Consider the following 17,194-nt stretch of genomic DNA (forward strand, 5'->3'; position numbering starts at 1 on the left):
GAGTGCCTCAGTTGAGAATAATGAAAACTGCTAAACATGACTTTTAGAATTATACCAGATTTCATACTTTACAATCAGAATCAAGAGGAGTTGATTCTAACAGTCTTGCAGAACATAGAACCCTACTTGTTGATTTTTGGTTGCAGCTAATGCAGTTGCACAGCATCTTCATATTGCAGTGTGGTAGTTTGAACTTTCATTTGCAATGCATATATGCTATTTACTTATGCATAAAAGCAAAAAATATTATTTAGCATTACAATTAGCCTTACGTCATTCACATTTTTTTGTTAGCAATAACAAAGCTGTGGCTGACCTTTTGCTCAGGGCTATGATTCTCATGTTATATCAAAAGGAATATTTAAAATAATGGCTGCTAAATTCCAGTTTCGAAACCAAATATGGACATTTTGGTTTCTTCCAGATCAAAGATGGGTGTGTCTTACAGCCTGCATGCAAGCAAATGTTGTTTCCTAGCCAATGTTTTTCTGTCCAAGTTTGTTTTCTATCATCCTATAAATACTTTCAATGAGAAGAAGCAGGCAAGGGAGAATGTAATAAAAAACTTAATTTGTTCAAGTAATTAAGTATTCCTTTGCTTCGCTTAAGTGTCCAAACTGTTTTGTCCAAACACTTCAAATACAAGTTTTACACTAAAAAAGATTAGTAAAATTGAGATATAATGTCCTCTTACGCCTGGTGGTCTCTTGCCTGGAAAGGCAGAAGAGCTAATTTTATACATTGAAAGTTCTAAGTGGCTCACATGAGTGAAACCTGTGTGTATATATATTTTTTTTTTGTAGTTTCTTGCTACTCTAGATGCCATAGCAGCAGAATCCACTACAGTGGATATGTTAATTTTAACTCTTGCTGCACAAACACAGAGCCTTTCAGAAAGAAAAATCTGAATTCTACTCTGTGGGGAACGGTGACAGAGATGTGAAAAACAGGAGTCCTAACGAATGTGAAATGTGGAAATTTGGACAACAGAATTTAGAAGAAATCCATGGAACTCCTAAGAATATCACCCTTTTCACCTTCAGGGGCTACAATGGTTGTGCTTCACAGTTGTATTTTACTATGTATTTTTCTCTTATTAATTTTGTAAATTCCCTCATGGTCTATGCCCTTGTTCCTCTCCTTGTTTCTGATTGGTTCCCAGTTGGTGCAGTGCACCATTCCCTTGTTTGAATGATCCATATATAATAGTCTCCACCCAGTTATTCATAAACCCCTCCCCTTTCTCCCTTATATGGTCCTGTTTAGAATACTCCACCCTTGCTCCACCCCTTTTTCCAGAGAGTTCCCTCAAAACGCTATATAAGTCCAAGTCCCCCATTAATAAAGGTTCATTCTGTTCCACGTCTACTCCGAGTCAGATCATTTGTTCCCCGGGCTGCGACACTACTCCACTTGCCTCTCTCTCTTCGTAGACATGTACAAGCTCAATTTTACAGGGCATTTTGTAGGTCGTATCTGCCTATGCCTAATCTTAACTACATGAGTGCTTTTAAGCACAGAAAGAAGGGAAAGCAATCACACAGACTGTTAAAAAAAAAATTGGATTCTTTATTACACAGGACTGGCAAAGTATGTCAGATATTGACTTCAGTCAGTTATCCCAAGACAAGGACATCTGGAGATGCCAAAACTCTTCTTGGGATCTAGCTCCAGACACCAGATCCTTAATGATGTTAAATGAGAATGGTTACTCACAAGTTCTATACTCCTACCACCCAGGATGCTCAGGCTATACTGGGATATGTAATCTTTCTAGGAACAGACTTCTGTTCTTTTGGAGATGCTTTATTTTCTTCTTTTGAGGCTGCTACGTCAGAAATTCTTTTTTTGTGCCCTGTGGCCTATGCATGCATCTAAAATCCACCTTATTCTTCTCTTCTTCTGTAAGTTATGTGGACTAGTCTCTGGATCCCTTTCCCCCCATGGCGTGGGGTGGCCCAGTTCTAGTTCCATTTCCATCTGAGGAACCATTTCCGACAGCTTGAGGTGGATAGGGAAAGGGAACTCCAGCACCAGGGGTTTCTTCAGATCCTGAGCCTGGAGGGGAGAGGTGCTCTCCCCTCCTTCCACCCACGTGGTCTCATGGCAGGCACAAAGACAGCACACCGGCGTGGAGAGGAGGCAAGAGCGAGTTTATTGTTGGGGGGGGTTACATTTATAGGGTTAGGAGGACTCACAGTTGTCGTGGGGGGTCATGGGAAGAAGAGAGCATGAGTTAGCAAATAGACTACAAAAAGCCATTTTGAAGCATGTTTAAACCAGAGTTTTCCCATATAATGCAGGTTTACTGCTATACTAGTCATGCTCACAGCACAGCCCAAGAGGGATGCCATGGTGTGTTTGAGCACTGGGGCTGGTGTGCTAGCCTTGTGTTGCACTGAAGGTAAGTGTTAGAAAAGAGAACAACTTTGACCCAGGTGGTTCAGCTGTACTCCTTTCTGTGTATCCCCAAAAGACCCAGGCTGGAGTGCTTGTTCTAGATATATAGATAAATAGATATGAAATTAAGAACTATGAAACTTTATAAAACTTTCACTGGCTTCATGATTCATACAGACTAAAACAGCTTGAGGAATCAGAGATAGCTCTAAAGCACTCATGTAGGTGGTTTTAAATCAGAGAAGAGCTGAGCTCTAATACATGATGGACTCTCAGTCACAGTGTGATAAATTATTGCTGTGATCTTCCATAAATTCCAAGGTGGAGGAGGGTGTAACACCCCAGTCCCGAAGCCACAAGCTTTACCGGGAATATTACTTTTATTTAAGGCTCCAAGTGTTCATGCATCAAACTTTTGCAGAGCCTTTGGTTCTTTAGTACATCGAAGTTGTGTGAAGAGAACATGCTACACACATTTCCCAAGAGACTTCTGTTAATTTAGTGAGAAAATATGCATTTTGGCAAAAGGTTCACAGGGGTAACATACAACCAAGGAGAAGATTCCACTGAAGCATCCAACACACACTAACTCTTAGTAAAATACAACCCATTGGTTTTAAGTTACCCACAAGAGTTTAAGGAAAGAGTGAAGACAGAAAGGGAGATTAAGAGAAGAAAGAAGGAGTAAAGAGAGGAGAGAAAGAGTAAAGAAAGATATTGAAATAAGAGAAAAATAGTTACCATCAGAGTCCTCTACATGATGATGACTGTGAGAGAAAGCTCTGTGCCCATGTATTTATGTGCTCTCGCCAGCATGGTCACCTCTCCCAGGTGGGATGTCTGGCTTGGTGACCACTCAGTGCCTTCCAGGCCAGAGTGACGGATGGTGCAACCAATCAGAGGCTCCAGGGGGTGTGGGCGGGCAGGCTCCCAGGTGGGTCTGCTTTGATTGGCAACTCTGCCACATGGCTCCTGCTCTCTGTGCCATGACTGCCATGGGGCTGCAGGCCTGATCCTGAGGACTCCTACCTGTCCCCTCCCCTGACACACACACATGCACACACACACAAACACACACACAAGTTGGTTGATTCGACCCAATAATCAAATAATCCGACAAGACTCAAATCCAGTCTCTCACAGAGGGAAAGTTTGCAACTATTGATATCCCACTTTTCTGAATAAAACACCTTACTACTTACACCTTATTTTGCATGCAGTCAAAAGAGAAGTAGATGTATCAGTTAAGTTCCATTGTTGTCTGTCCTAGCAAGGTGGCAAGCAGCATATGAGATACTCAGTTTTTCTGGCTATCTCGATGAACTGAATATAATTGAAGATGTGCTGTGATTTTCTTATTTTTTTTTTATGAGAGCAAAAAGTACTGTTAATGTCAGTGCTGTTAGTGCTACATATCTAGCTGAGATGACCCTTCCTTAATGCAACTTCAGAAAAGCATTTGAGTTCATGTGACTGTTATTCCTAAGACTACATTAAACTAAATCTTCACATACAATCAAATGATTAGAAGTAGGCTGATTTTAAAAACACCAAAAACCAACCGAACAAAAATCCAGACCCCATCATGAAAAAAAAAAAAGAAAGAAAGAAAGAAAGAAAGAAAACAACAATCAAACAAGATACTCCACTTGAAAGTGTTTTCTTTTGAATCTGGAGCTTTGAAACCAACACAAAACCCTGCCATATTTCCAATTCAGTGTCATGCAGGAATATGAATTTTAAAACAGTTTAGTGTTTATAGAAGTTTATGTGTCAAGCGGATAACACAGCATGATTTGTAGGTAATGAGAGCTTATGCCACAAAAAATGGCTTAAGGATTTGTCGTATTTTAGAGTCTTACATCTGAAATTATGACCCTCTGAAGGAAATGAGAGCTCTTGCTCAGTTAATGTCTCACTCTGCATGGCAGTTTTTGACTAAAAGTTCTCTGGATAACTGGAGTGTTGTGCTGGGGTTTACTGAAGTCCACATTACAGTTTGACTGGAATATGCAGGTCTGGACTGCAGATCATTAAAAGAGGAAGGTGTTCCAGTTGTAAAAACAACAAATAGCACAACATTTTTCAAGTGTGTTTGTCTCTGGCACTTCTGTACATGTATCTGAAAGACCTTTTTGTGAATGATGCCTCTTGGAATCCCATTCTAAGATGACCAAGCTCCACAACGTTGGAAATCTTCATCCATAATTCAAATTGATAAAACATCCACATGTTTTATCAGTTTTATCAACTACAACTCAGTGGAGTTGTAGTTTTGAGTGGAGTTGTAGTTTGTAAGTCTAGTCTGTAAGCATAGATAAGGTTTTTCTGCCTTAATTAAAGGACTTGGAAATAGTTGACATTAAAAAAAATCCATTATTTTTCCTTCTTATATTTTATAGTGCTACACATTTCTTAATCATTCCAGTAGCTTATTTTTTTTTTGTGATCACAACAATCTCCTGTGCATGTCATTGTGAATTCACAGACATGATATTACAAAGTCATTAGAGATCTTGGTGATGCAAACCCATCATGGTTACATCATGTCAAGATGTTGGTGAATAATGTCACTGTGAATCTTCGGAGTGTATTTCATGATAAAGAATTGAAAAAAAAGATGCTAGAACAGTTCCAAAATTGGAACTTCGTGATTATTTAAGGAAAACTGTAAGTAACTGTGACTTGTACATGTTACGAGATGCTCTGTCTTCTGAACAATGGCTTAATCTTCCTCATGTTAGCCTATAAAAAAGTAAAGATGCCCATGACTGTGAAATTTCATGTCTGGCATGTCTCTAGGAGTGTGATAGCAAATGAGGAACAGTGTGATATTATTTAATTGACAAGGATAGAAGGAAATTTAGGCTGGAATTCTAAAAGCTAGTAGTGCCAGAGGTTTATAGGTAAGGTAGAATTCTTAGTATGATTACTAAAATATACACTAAGGAAGAGACAATCCTTGTCAACAATTCTTCTCTGAAAAGAAGGCAGAATATGGAAAGAGAGATTGAGGGTTAGTTTTACCTCGTTATAACTAAATGTGTTTTCAGCTCTCAGTGAGTTCTGAGCCTATATATATCAAAGTACAAATTAACTGAGACATTTTTCCTGCAGATGAAAGGAAAAGGTTGCTGCTGACATTCGAGATCATGCTGATGATGCAGATTCCTTTTGAACCCAGATGAAAGTTTGCAGAATGTATGTGTTTTTCATGTTAGTTTCCAGTTTTTACTAAATTTCTTCTTAATTTGTGATCAATCCATTTTTGCAGGCATGATTTGCTGTGACAATTTTTCTACCCAGATGCTTTGCTACTTAGAGCATTGTAATTCAAATACAGAAAGATAACAAGTCTATATGTTGCTTGAAGCAAAGCTTCTGTTTCTTCATTTAATGTCAGGTCTAGTGTCTTTTAAATAGTGGTATTCAGTTTCAGAAGAGGAGTGTTCTTGTATTGTTGATCTTGGTAGGCTGGAGACAAGATTTGGAAAATGTGATAGTTGGGTGTGCTGGGCTGTCAAGGGACTTGATCCAGAAATGTTGGAGGTCACTGGACAAGGTCCTACATTAGATAGATATTTTATAATGTTGATATAGATAAAAGACATACAAACAAAATTTAAAATCCTCTCTCCCTTCACATTTTTTTTGGTAGGTGGAACTTGTCTTATTGTGAGTTTATCTGCTGTGAATTTTGTCCAACTTAACAATTCTCAGCCTTTTTACTGTATATTGAGATACACCAAATGGAAAGGGAGGATTTTGTAATATTAACTTCTTCCTGAAATTTCATTTGTCTGTACATATTCCTTTTCAAAATAAACATTATTAAGACATTATTAAGATAATTTCTTATTTATAATAAGGATCAAAGAAAGAGTTGAGCAAAAATATGGAATTATTCATTCATGATTTGTGATTACTTGTTTGTAATTTAATTACCTTTGGCAAGGTACAAACTCTTATTTAGTTTATTCTAGCAAGGTTTTTTTTTTTTGATACAATCATCTTGGCCAATAAACTCCAAATTTTAATTTGATTTTCAGACTACTGTTTCAATGTTCATGAAAATAAACCCTTAGATTAACTCAGTTGGTTAGAGCATGGTGGTAATAATGCTAAGATTGTGGGTTTGATCTCTGTATGCGCCATTCACTTGAGTTGGACTCGATCCTCCAAAAAACTCCTTCCTCTAACAATTTATCAGGCTCCGCCTCAAACATGATTCTTTCTTTTTTATAAATATGGTTAAATTTCCAAATAGAAAACTTTTTGTACAAAAGAAAGAGTTTTCTTGGTTGAAAGTTATATACAAAAACACTAACATTTTTTCATAAAGTAAATTAATTATATCTAAAAATAAAATGAAAATTAAATAGGTAAATATGGTTTCAAAGACCAATTTTAGCTTTCTGGACAGAGTTAATAGGCTTTTTAAACTGGAAAGAAAAGTACCATCAATTTGATTCAAGATGATTTGAAATATGAAAACTGCATATCTTCAGTACCTATTGTTCATTACAGCATTGGTACTTTAAGAATCCATCCCACTTCTTTCAACATAATTTCCAAAATATAATTTGTTCCAGTGAGAGAAGAATTGCTTTTCAACTCTTTGTATTGGTTTGTTCTTGTTATTGTGTTGGAGCTGCAAGATAGTGCAGAAAAAAAGAGAAATATTTGAAATATTTGTGATGCAGATAGTTTTCAGATGTGTTGACCATGTTGATCAGGTTTTAAAAATATTTTCTGAGAAGCATGGTACTCTTGGGCTTGGTGTCATCTCACATGACACCATTGAAAAAAAAGTTGAAAATTCTTAAAAGTTAGATAAATTTTCTTGCTATGCGCAGGAGAGAGAGTGATATATCAGAAAATCCAAACCTTCCAACTTCCCTTTCCTTGCTTTATTTGAAAGACCAAGCTTATCCTAATAAATCTGAAATGTTTACTGATGATTTGACAAAGCATTTTTGATTGGAAAATAACTATTATTGAAAATATGATGTTTGAAAAATTTCCTTTAGATTCCATCACCCCTCCAAGATTAATTTTTGCATACATCTATGCTTTTTAAAAAAACCTATGTCCTCCTTAGCTGTTGTTATCACTGATGGAAATTAACCCTAAGAGGTTGTTCTAACTTGTTAAACCAGGCCTGTCAAAATAAAGATAGTTTGACTATCTTTACAATCTATAGTTTAATCCTGAAGCTGACCTCCTTAAAATCCAGGCTTTTTCCTCTTTATATGCTATCAGGTGACACATAGATATCCAACAGGATAAAAGGGAGGCTTGCAAAGAGTGCTGGTAGGAAATGAAATTTTTAGGAGTCAGAGATGAGCTCCTTGACTCTGAGCTGCCTTAATTAGGAACTTGGACGTCTCTAACTGGGATTTGGGTAATGTTACCCCTATATGGGAAATGACCCAAGGTCACTAATGAGGTGGTTCAAGTTACTTCTCATAGAAAAACTTCTGATTTTTCTTTTTTTTTTAGCTGGATGGAACTTTTAAATTCAAGATAGCCTTAAAAAGTCATATTTGGACTTCTTTTAATTTATTCACTACAAATATATTAACTCAAACGCAGGGGTTGTGAGCAAACCTCTTAAGAGATTATTTGCATTTTGCCTAAAAGAATATAAATCAACAATTGACTGCTGCAGACATTAAAATATACCACTTGAATTCTAACACTGCTGTGAAATTAAATATAAATGCTTCAGAGATCCAAACAACATTAAAGCTTTGAAGAAGATAGAATTTTAAATCTTGATTTCTGGCAAGAGAATACATGTATAACAAACAATTAGGAAATAATATAACTCCTTAGGAAAATTATTTCCTTACATTAGTTTCTGTGTGTCCAGAGTCTACATTCTGAACAAAATGATTAAAACATTGTGTGAAATATTTGTTGTTAAATGTGATGCCGTAACAGGTAAAAAAAAAAAGGGCAATATGAGTTTGATTATAAAATTATGCTATTTTTTGAAATACAGTGTAATGGACAAGTTGAGTAACCACTTTGAAGCACAGTTAAACTACATTGTTTTTAGTGATAGTTTTGAATATTAGCACAAGACTCTATTTATGAGATATGGCAAGCTTTTTTCCATGTTTTACATTAACATATAGGAAATAGCACTGATTTATGGCGGTAGTATTAAACAACAGTCCAACACAGAAATCAGAGTATGAAGGAACTAGAAAATCATCTCTCCAAATGCACTGCTGTGCCACATTTTAATGTCATTGATAATTTGTCTTTTATATAGGGTTGTCTTTAAAAATAAGGTAATATAGCAGCTTCACCGAGGAATGAGGTTTGGCTGTTTATTGTTTCTTTGTACAATTTTAGGTTGAAAAGAGATGCCTTTTAATATCAAGCAAACAAACCAACCAAACAAAAAATGAAATATTTCTTTTTTCACTCCATCTGCAATTAGAAAATTAGATTTGTGGTCTCAATTCAGCTTCTGCTGCAGAGTGGGAAGACAGTTGACCTAAAAGCTTTTGTGATTTTTGAACTACAGAAGACACTGCAGACCTCTAGAAAATTGAGGCTATCTTAAGGAATTCAAACATCTTGTTCTGTGTAACATTTGCTAATTAATTTATAAATGTCATCAACTGTAACTTTTGTCATCGTCATTCAGTATTTAGATTCTGGAATATCCTCAGCATCTTTCATAGGAGTGACCTCCTCCAGTTACAACTCCTTTATATAAAAAATTTTCAAAGAGGAAGAAGCAACTGTCTTCTGAAAATTTCAAATGAAGAGGTGATTAGGTATTTATATAGCACTACACCCATTCTCAATTCCTATGGCCACTAATGAGGTTAAGAACACTGAAAAAATTAAAGACAAATTGGAGCAGGTGAAGAGAGGAAAAGCTAAAGAGACATGAGGCTTACTAGCTAATATCCCTCAATATCTGTAATGATTTTAGGTCCATATGGAATATCACTTAAGATATAACTCAGCATATTTTTATCCATAATGATTTAGGACCTCTTAAAGTAAAATAAAGCAAGCAAGCAATAAATTTCCATAACAAATTAAAGTAAAAATGTAGCAGTGATTTACAAAGTAGGTCAAATGTTGATCACTACACCAAAGATGTAGTTAAATTACAGGATCAGCAATTTCCTAATGCTGAGCAGGACTCACAGGGATGGGTAATAACTTGTATGTAAACTACTTTAAAACTAAGCAATTTATGATTCTGTCATACTTAAACTTTGAATACCAAAGTAAATTCTCTAGTATGTCATGTATTCTCCCACCCAACCTAGTTTTAAAATTTTCATCTTATACATTGATGAACTCTCTCTTTTACACTGCTTGCTGAACTAATGACTTAGTTAAAAGACTAATTTTTGTTATTCTTGTTTGCCAGAAATCACAAATGACAGGTTTCTTGTCTTTGTAGATTTTTAACTGTGGAACAGGGAACAAATGCTGATGCATGTCTTTCAGACAATTTGTAAGCTTTCTAAGCATGGTTCTGATGTTTCTGTATCACTACAAACAAGGTTTCTAAGCTCTTGTTCTGATGTCTTTATTGTGGGGATTTTGAGTCCTTGCCTACACAAATGCTTTCACACTCACAATGAACAATTTGGAAAACCTTATTTTTACGTAGAGTTTGAAGAAACAACTAGATAGCTGAAATGAAAAGTAATTTGAGATGTATCTCATATCTCAAAGTGTTCTGAAATTTAGCAGTGGAGAAAGCTGGACTTTCACCAATAATCTCAGAGTGATGTTTTTAAACACAATGCTTTTTGTCACTGGGTGACTTTTACTGGACAGTGGCTGGTCTTTTCCTCCTTGCATGATTAGACTCAGGTGTTCTGGAGCATGAATCTTCCACTAATGATCTTTTGACTAAGGTGGCAAATATTTTTGCTGCTGTCTTATGATATTGCAATTGGAAAGTGATTTTATATTGTTGAGTCTTCCTGTGTTATCTTTTGACAAAGCATGCTTGTGGTCTGTCTTGTAGTGTGATTCAAATTCGATCACCCTTAGCCAGCATAAATTCAGTCCTTTTTGCCTCAGTAGTCAGCCTTCTATGTACATGCATGGTATGGCCTGTGTATCTTGTGTAAACAGTATATACAGTTCCAGGAGTTAGCACTTTAGCTTTGGCAATGGAAACAGTCTGAATCTGTCAGTTTAATTTAAAGCCTTAGTCTGGATTGGCAGAGCTAATTAGCCAGGGGCACTGTTGTTTTAATAGTGCTGCCCTGAATTTAACACCTTGTAAAAGTGCTACCCTCTGCTGCTCAGACACCCAGGTGGTTCAGAGGCACACGAACTTGTTTTAAATACATCCTGCTAACATGCCCTTAGTACCCTACCCCCGCTCACTCACCACAGTTCAAAACATCTGTGTGGAAGGTTCCATTTGAAGAAGAAAGTATATTCCAGTTTAGGTGGAAGATCTGATACATGATACAACTATTTTCCAGAAACGTTGAATCTTGAAATAAAAAATCCTTTAAAATGAGTGAAAAAACCCCAACAACACTGAACGAGAAAATCAGACATTCAGACTCCTACATGCCAAGTAACAAAATTAAAAATAAAATTGCTCTCAAAGAAGAGAATTTGCAATGGTAATGGAACTACATATAGGTCAAATAGTCTATCTTCTTCACACTTTCAACTTGATCGAAAAAGTTCCTTTTAAGCTTCTTGAGATGTCGCATTTAAAATACAATTTTGTATAGGGCATGTATTCTTGTGCAACCTATTTTGCTCACAGTTTTGTCCAATGGCTCCCAGACACTGTTCTGATTCTTTTTATTATTCTCGTCTTGGAGTTGAAATACATTTCATTGGTAAATTCAGTTCAGTATTCATTTAGGCCATTGTTTTAGCGTGGATATGCAGTTTAAGTGTTTTTACTACCTTCTCTTAAATTGTAAAATTTTGTCCAGGTTGAAAGTAGTTTTGAGAAAAGCCTCAAATACTTGAAGACAATGATACCCAATGTGGCCTCCAAATGATGATTGGAATCATGAGAATAATAACCCTCTGTGCAGTGGTTTGTCCTTTATGCACATTTCTTTCCATCTACTTTCTATAGGAAATGTTAGGGAAAAGGATATAGTTGCTGCTAATAGCAGATTCCAAACTCTAATATCTACTGAGATATAGAAAAATTTGTAATTGCAATAGACTCAAGCAGCAAAGAGAGAAAAAAAATTATTTAACTGAGACACAAAGCAAAGCTATGAAATGCAAAAGGATAACGGCAGTTTCACTAGGAATGAAATATTCATGTTGCTAACTTACATAAAACAAAAGATGGAGTGTTTTCTGCAGGGAAATTACTTTTGCTGATGAGCTCCATTTACTCCATGATAGAGTTTTAAATTTTTGAAAACCCCCTTGGTTTTTCTTTTTTTTCAGTTCTAGCGGTTTTAATTTTAGTGTTATAAACAGATAGATGTAAAATTTCTTGCTGAAAGGGCCTCATTCTGTTTAGTCTTATTTATTATATTCAGCAAAAGTAGAATTGCTTCTGTCAATGACAGTGAATAAAAAATCAATATTTAAGATTGCAGTCTCATAGACTTCATGTAACAAAGTAAGTACTTTAGTTTTAAACTGTCCTATGATGAAATATATCTTCACTTAATTCCAGTTCATTTTTAACATGCTTCTTGTAATGTCTCCAGAGGTTCTAGTTTTGCATGAGGTAGCGGGAAAGCAGACAGTAACAGAGGGAGTTGAGAAATGCAACTTTTGGTCAGAATTAACAAATGTACTCAGAATTATGAGATCTGATGTGTTTTCTTCGTGCTCTTGGTGGAGGATCAACATATAGGGCTTCCTTGTCTCAAAGGCAAACCCTGATGTTATCAGTGTAGAAAGATTTTTATATGCTTATGCAGGCTTGATATGAAGCTGGAGTGAGGAAATCTGTAGAACTGGTCTCAAGCTAGGCTTGAGTTCTCTAAAACATTCATGAATCTACCATGTTTCTGTATCACTACAAACAGGTTTTTAAAGGCCAGGTAGTTACTGATCTTATTGGATTTTTGCCAAAATATCAGACTTAAAACCTTCTAAATGGTTGCTTCTGCCAAGCTGTGGACAGCACAGAACTTCACGGTGAGTTGTTGGCTTATTTGCAGTGTCCCAAAAGAAAGAAAGCACTAAGAGAATATAATTTCATCAAAGTCTATGAAAAAAATGTTCTTGGAAGATGTTAGATAGTGCTAGGGCATACAGAATGTATAAAACAATAGTAAATAAAACCTGTTTAAAATTAATAACATAACCTTATTTTCCTTTTCTTTTGACTGTAAATAATGCAATATTTTTAGTATGTCTATTTAGATACCAAAATACAGCCAAGTTTGTCTCACAGAACAGAAATTTTGTAAATAAGCAGCAAAGTTATGGTTCTAATTTGTTTGAAATTATAATATTTTGCCTACTAAATAGGTAACTAATGAAATAGATTTGCTTGATTGCAAACAAAAGACAAAGAGTTTGAAGAAATAAGCATCCTAGGGAATATGTAGGTGCCTAGTTTTTTGGGTTTTTTTAAAGCTGCTGTAGTTTAGTGTCTCTTGTACAAGTGTTTGCTGGAATAGATTTGCTAACAGTATCCTTGCCATTGACTCTTTGAAGTGACAGATGTTGTCAGGAAAACTCCACCTTCCCTAAGGGAATCTTTCGTTAATAGATCATAATAGTGACAGAAGCATAGCTCTTGAGAGATTCAAGATGATGAGACAGGACAGGCTTGAACTGTGTATCAACAAATTATGAGAAAAGTATCATGCTTTCCTTACTTTATGAACTGAGAGTAGAGCATGATTTTAATATAGAGCTCTTCTAATGTAGATATTACCAGGGAAATAGATGCTGGTACTGGTTATTTCTGGAAAGTGGATTAGGACCGCCTGGTTATGCTGTGGGTGTCAAGGAGCAGAGTTGGTTCTGTGGCAGCTGCTGGGAGTGCAGTGCAGGTGGCTGAGCTACTCAGGCCATGAGGTACCACAGCTGAAAGAGTTACCTAGCTTCCATACCCTCTGGCAGTCCATACTGTGGGACACAGGCTGCTGTAGTGGAGTGAGCTGAATATGAAATTGTGCAGAAAACCCACAGTAGAGTGGAAAGTCTTAAGACTCTCAGCTTATTGGCAAATTAATCATTGGAACATCTTCCCCTTCACCTGCTCATATTTGGATTATAGTTCACAGAATCAGAGATTATGCTGAGTTGGAAGGGATCCTCAAGGATCATCAAGTCCAACTCCTGGCCCTGCATAAGACCATCCCTAAGAGTCATACAATGTGCCTGAGAGTATCATCCAAATGCTTCTTGAACTCTGTCAGGCTTGGTGCTGTGACCATTTTCCTGGGGAGCCTGTTCCAGTGCCCAACCACCCTTTGAAGCCATACCTAAATTCAGTTTTTCCCTAGGTGTATGAATCTATCATGCTATTAATAGCTAAAATGACCTTTCTTTTCTCAAAGCCTTCAGAAGAAAGGCTGATAAGGTTGAATAGCAATAACAGTTCTAGTATTTGTTTTAATTCTTTATCTCCCTAAAGGTATTTGCAAAGCTGGTAAGTATAATCAGACCTGATCAGAAACTTCTAGACAGGATAGAGCTTTGCTGGCTGATACAATAGGACTGACTGGTTTGACTCCAGCTTTTGTTTGTCTAACAGGTTTTGCTAAAGCAGAAGACGTTTATATTGTGTAATATGCAAGTGGTCCTATAAATGAGTTATTTCTACGGGGAAATATTTTTCTATTGATTTACATGAAGGTTGGGAGAAGCCCTTAACATACTGAGCTCGAGTCCGTGCTTAAGAATTGGCCAATAAATAGCCTTATCAAGAATTAATTTTTAACATGTTTTGTGGAGTTTAGTATGTAATCCTTGTTTGTAACAGTTAACCATTCACCATCTCATTCAACACCCTGGCAGGGTGCAAGCCAGTGTGCTGATTCCTTTGGCTGTGCATTACAGATGTAACACTATTTTCTTTAGAACTATCATGGTTGCTATAATGAAGTGATGCAGAAAATGGCCTCTATCTGCTTTCCTCTCTAAGCAGATAGATTATGTGGTAAATTTCTTAGAACTTCTTATAAGAACTCTTATTTAAATATAAAGTGGAGTAATATTGACTTTGATACAACCAAAACAGGATATTTGATCTCAGTATAGCAGTGATAATTATATTTTGCTCTTCTGCTGTCAACTACAGATGAAAAAACATGATGATAAATGCAAATCTGTACAGTCCTAGAGAGACATCTGTTGCAATATAAAACTCAAGGTAACATGTCCTTTCTCTAGACATGTTCATTAGAACATGTGAGCCAGTAGCATCTTTTTCTCTGATGTGGGGAAACTTCTCTAGGCTGCTGGGGTCACAAATTGGAGAGATTAGGTGGGAATTCGCATTATACATTTGGCAAAAGGTTGTCTTTCCTGCTCTGTCTTGGATCTGTTGAAGCTAACAGTTCATCTAAGAATGGTTGAAAAAATGTAATTCTTTGGGTCCATGTTCCACATTGACATTATATGGGACACTTTGACATTTTTTATCTCATAATAGAATGTTCCATTGACGTTCTAGGGGTTATTCTGAAATGTTACACACTGATGCTATAAATTGGTGATTTATAACATTGATTATTTACAGGGATTTTTTTATGAATGAAGTATGATAATGTGTAAAGAAAAAAAAGTAAGGAGTGAAAAAAAGTTTTTCTTCAAATAGATTCAAAAATAGATCCAGAGAATATTTTTAATCATTAGCATAAAGATGTTGCCACTTTCCAGAGGGGAAGATATTTTGTAGGAGATGTTTAGCCTTAAGGCAGTTTGTTCTTTACACAGAGGCATAAGAAATACAGCTCCTGGCAGTTTTTATCATTACTAATAAATTAATAAGCAGAGTTTCGGAAAAAAAACATGTTTTATCAGACGGACATGTTACACTATTCTTATAAAAAATTCTACACAAGTAAAAGTCAAGCCTGTGGGATTGTATTATTGCATGTTTTTTATACAATTGCTTTTCACAGAGGAAAAACAGACTGAGCTGGTGATGAATGATGGATGAAATTTTTAATTTGTAACTAAAAAAAAAAAGTTGTATTCCCAAGTTCCTTTAACAAGGGAAATAAAAAATTACTGTACAGCTATGGTTTGATAGATAATATTCCATTAAAGTGAACTGCATGCAGGAAAATTAGGCAGGATTATGAGAGAGATTGACAAGCTTTAAATAGCCATGAATATGTGAATAGTTGACCTATTTTACTTCCTATTTTAATTGTAGAGATGAGCAGATGAAGGATTGTGCTGGAGAATGCAACTGGAGCTTTTAAGGGAGGAGAAACTGAGAAATAGCAACCCTATAGGAATATTTCAAGAACTCAGAGGTAGTTGGATAACTATTAACAGATCAGCTATAGAGTGATCTCATTGCTGGCATCAAGTATATGAATATCACCAAACAGTGATTTTTGTCAGATATCTGAGGAGCAGAAGAAAGATGATTCAGCCATTGGAGTTACTTGAGATTATCGTGGAATCATTTCAAAACTAGGAAAAAAAAAAAGAAAAATCAAAGCAAGGTCATACTTTGGCCACATAATATAGGGACTGTAGGTGATTTTTACACTTGTAGTCTCGTTTGGTGAATAGTTTTGTGGGGAAGAGTTGTCATTTTGGTTTTGAAAGAGGAAAGACAGCAGCTCGCTCAAAACTGCCTGAGTGAATGACATCTACTAATATATTTTCTGTTGCTTATTTCTACACTAAGAGAACCTAATGAAATTCTTCTCAATTCACTTTCGGATAGGTATTAGTGGACACTCAGTATTTAACAACATATATGAGCTTCAACATCTTTAAATAATCAAGGAAAATGTAGTTTTTAATCATGTGGTCCAATTCAGTAATAGCAAATCCTCTCAAGCTTCTGTAAATTTTCTAATGACAAGAAAAAGCTGTTATCTTCTGTGCCTTTTACCTTTTTCAGAAAACAAATCAACCTAAACACCCAGCTCTTTTTTCAACTACAAGTAGCAAATATACAGGATCAAAAGTTGAACTATAGTAAACACAATGGATTTTTGTTGCTTTTAGATACAAATGTCAGTCTTGAGTTCTACTGTGCCCTGAGCTCTTTTGACTCCACTGATAATAATAGTCTCTTATTTGTTGTACAAATCTGGTAATATTAGTACTTTCCAGTGGGGATCAAACAGAACAACCTATGTGAGAAATAGATCACAACACAAACTGAAATTTTCTTGCCTATGTAAGGCTGCTTGCATGCATGGTGCTAATGAAAAGCCCAGCATAAAGCTCATCATTTTTAAAACTGAATTCTCAGGAAGGTCAATTAATAGTCACAGATCCTGGATACAAGAATGGTTTGGGTCAAAGCAGTAGTGTCAAGAGATAGGTCAATCATAACATGTCATTCTTGCAATTTCAAAGACACAAAGGCAACAGAGATAAAGTATAAGCTGCCTAACTTGAACTTTTTGAGGAACCATGTTTACCACAGCAAGGATTGCAGGAACTACTGTTAATGGGAGCTACTGTAATTCACTGAATGAGGTGTGTAGTCTTGGTGAAGTTTGTTTTCATTTTGTTGTTTTTAAATACCTCTTAATGCTGAGTGTTTAATTTTCTTGAAATGATACTATCACTCTGGCATATGTCAGACATACCAAAACTGCTGTTTCTTATGAGCAAAAATAATACAGTCACATCTAGTAGA

Source organism: Lepidothrix coronata, unplaced genomic scaffold, assembly GCF_001604755.1.
Source record: "Lepidothrix coronata isolate B3197 unplaced genomic scaffold, Lepidothrix_coronata-1.0 Scaffold216, whole genome shotgun sequence".
NCBI classification, from domain to species: Eukaryota; Metazoa; Chordata; class Aves; order Passeriformes; family Pipridae; genus Lepidothrix; species Lepidothrix coronata.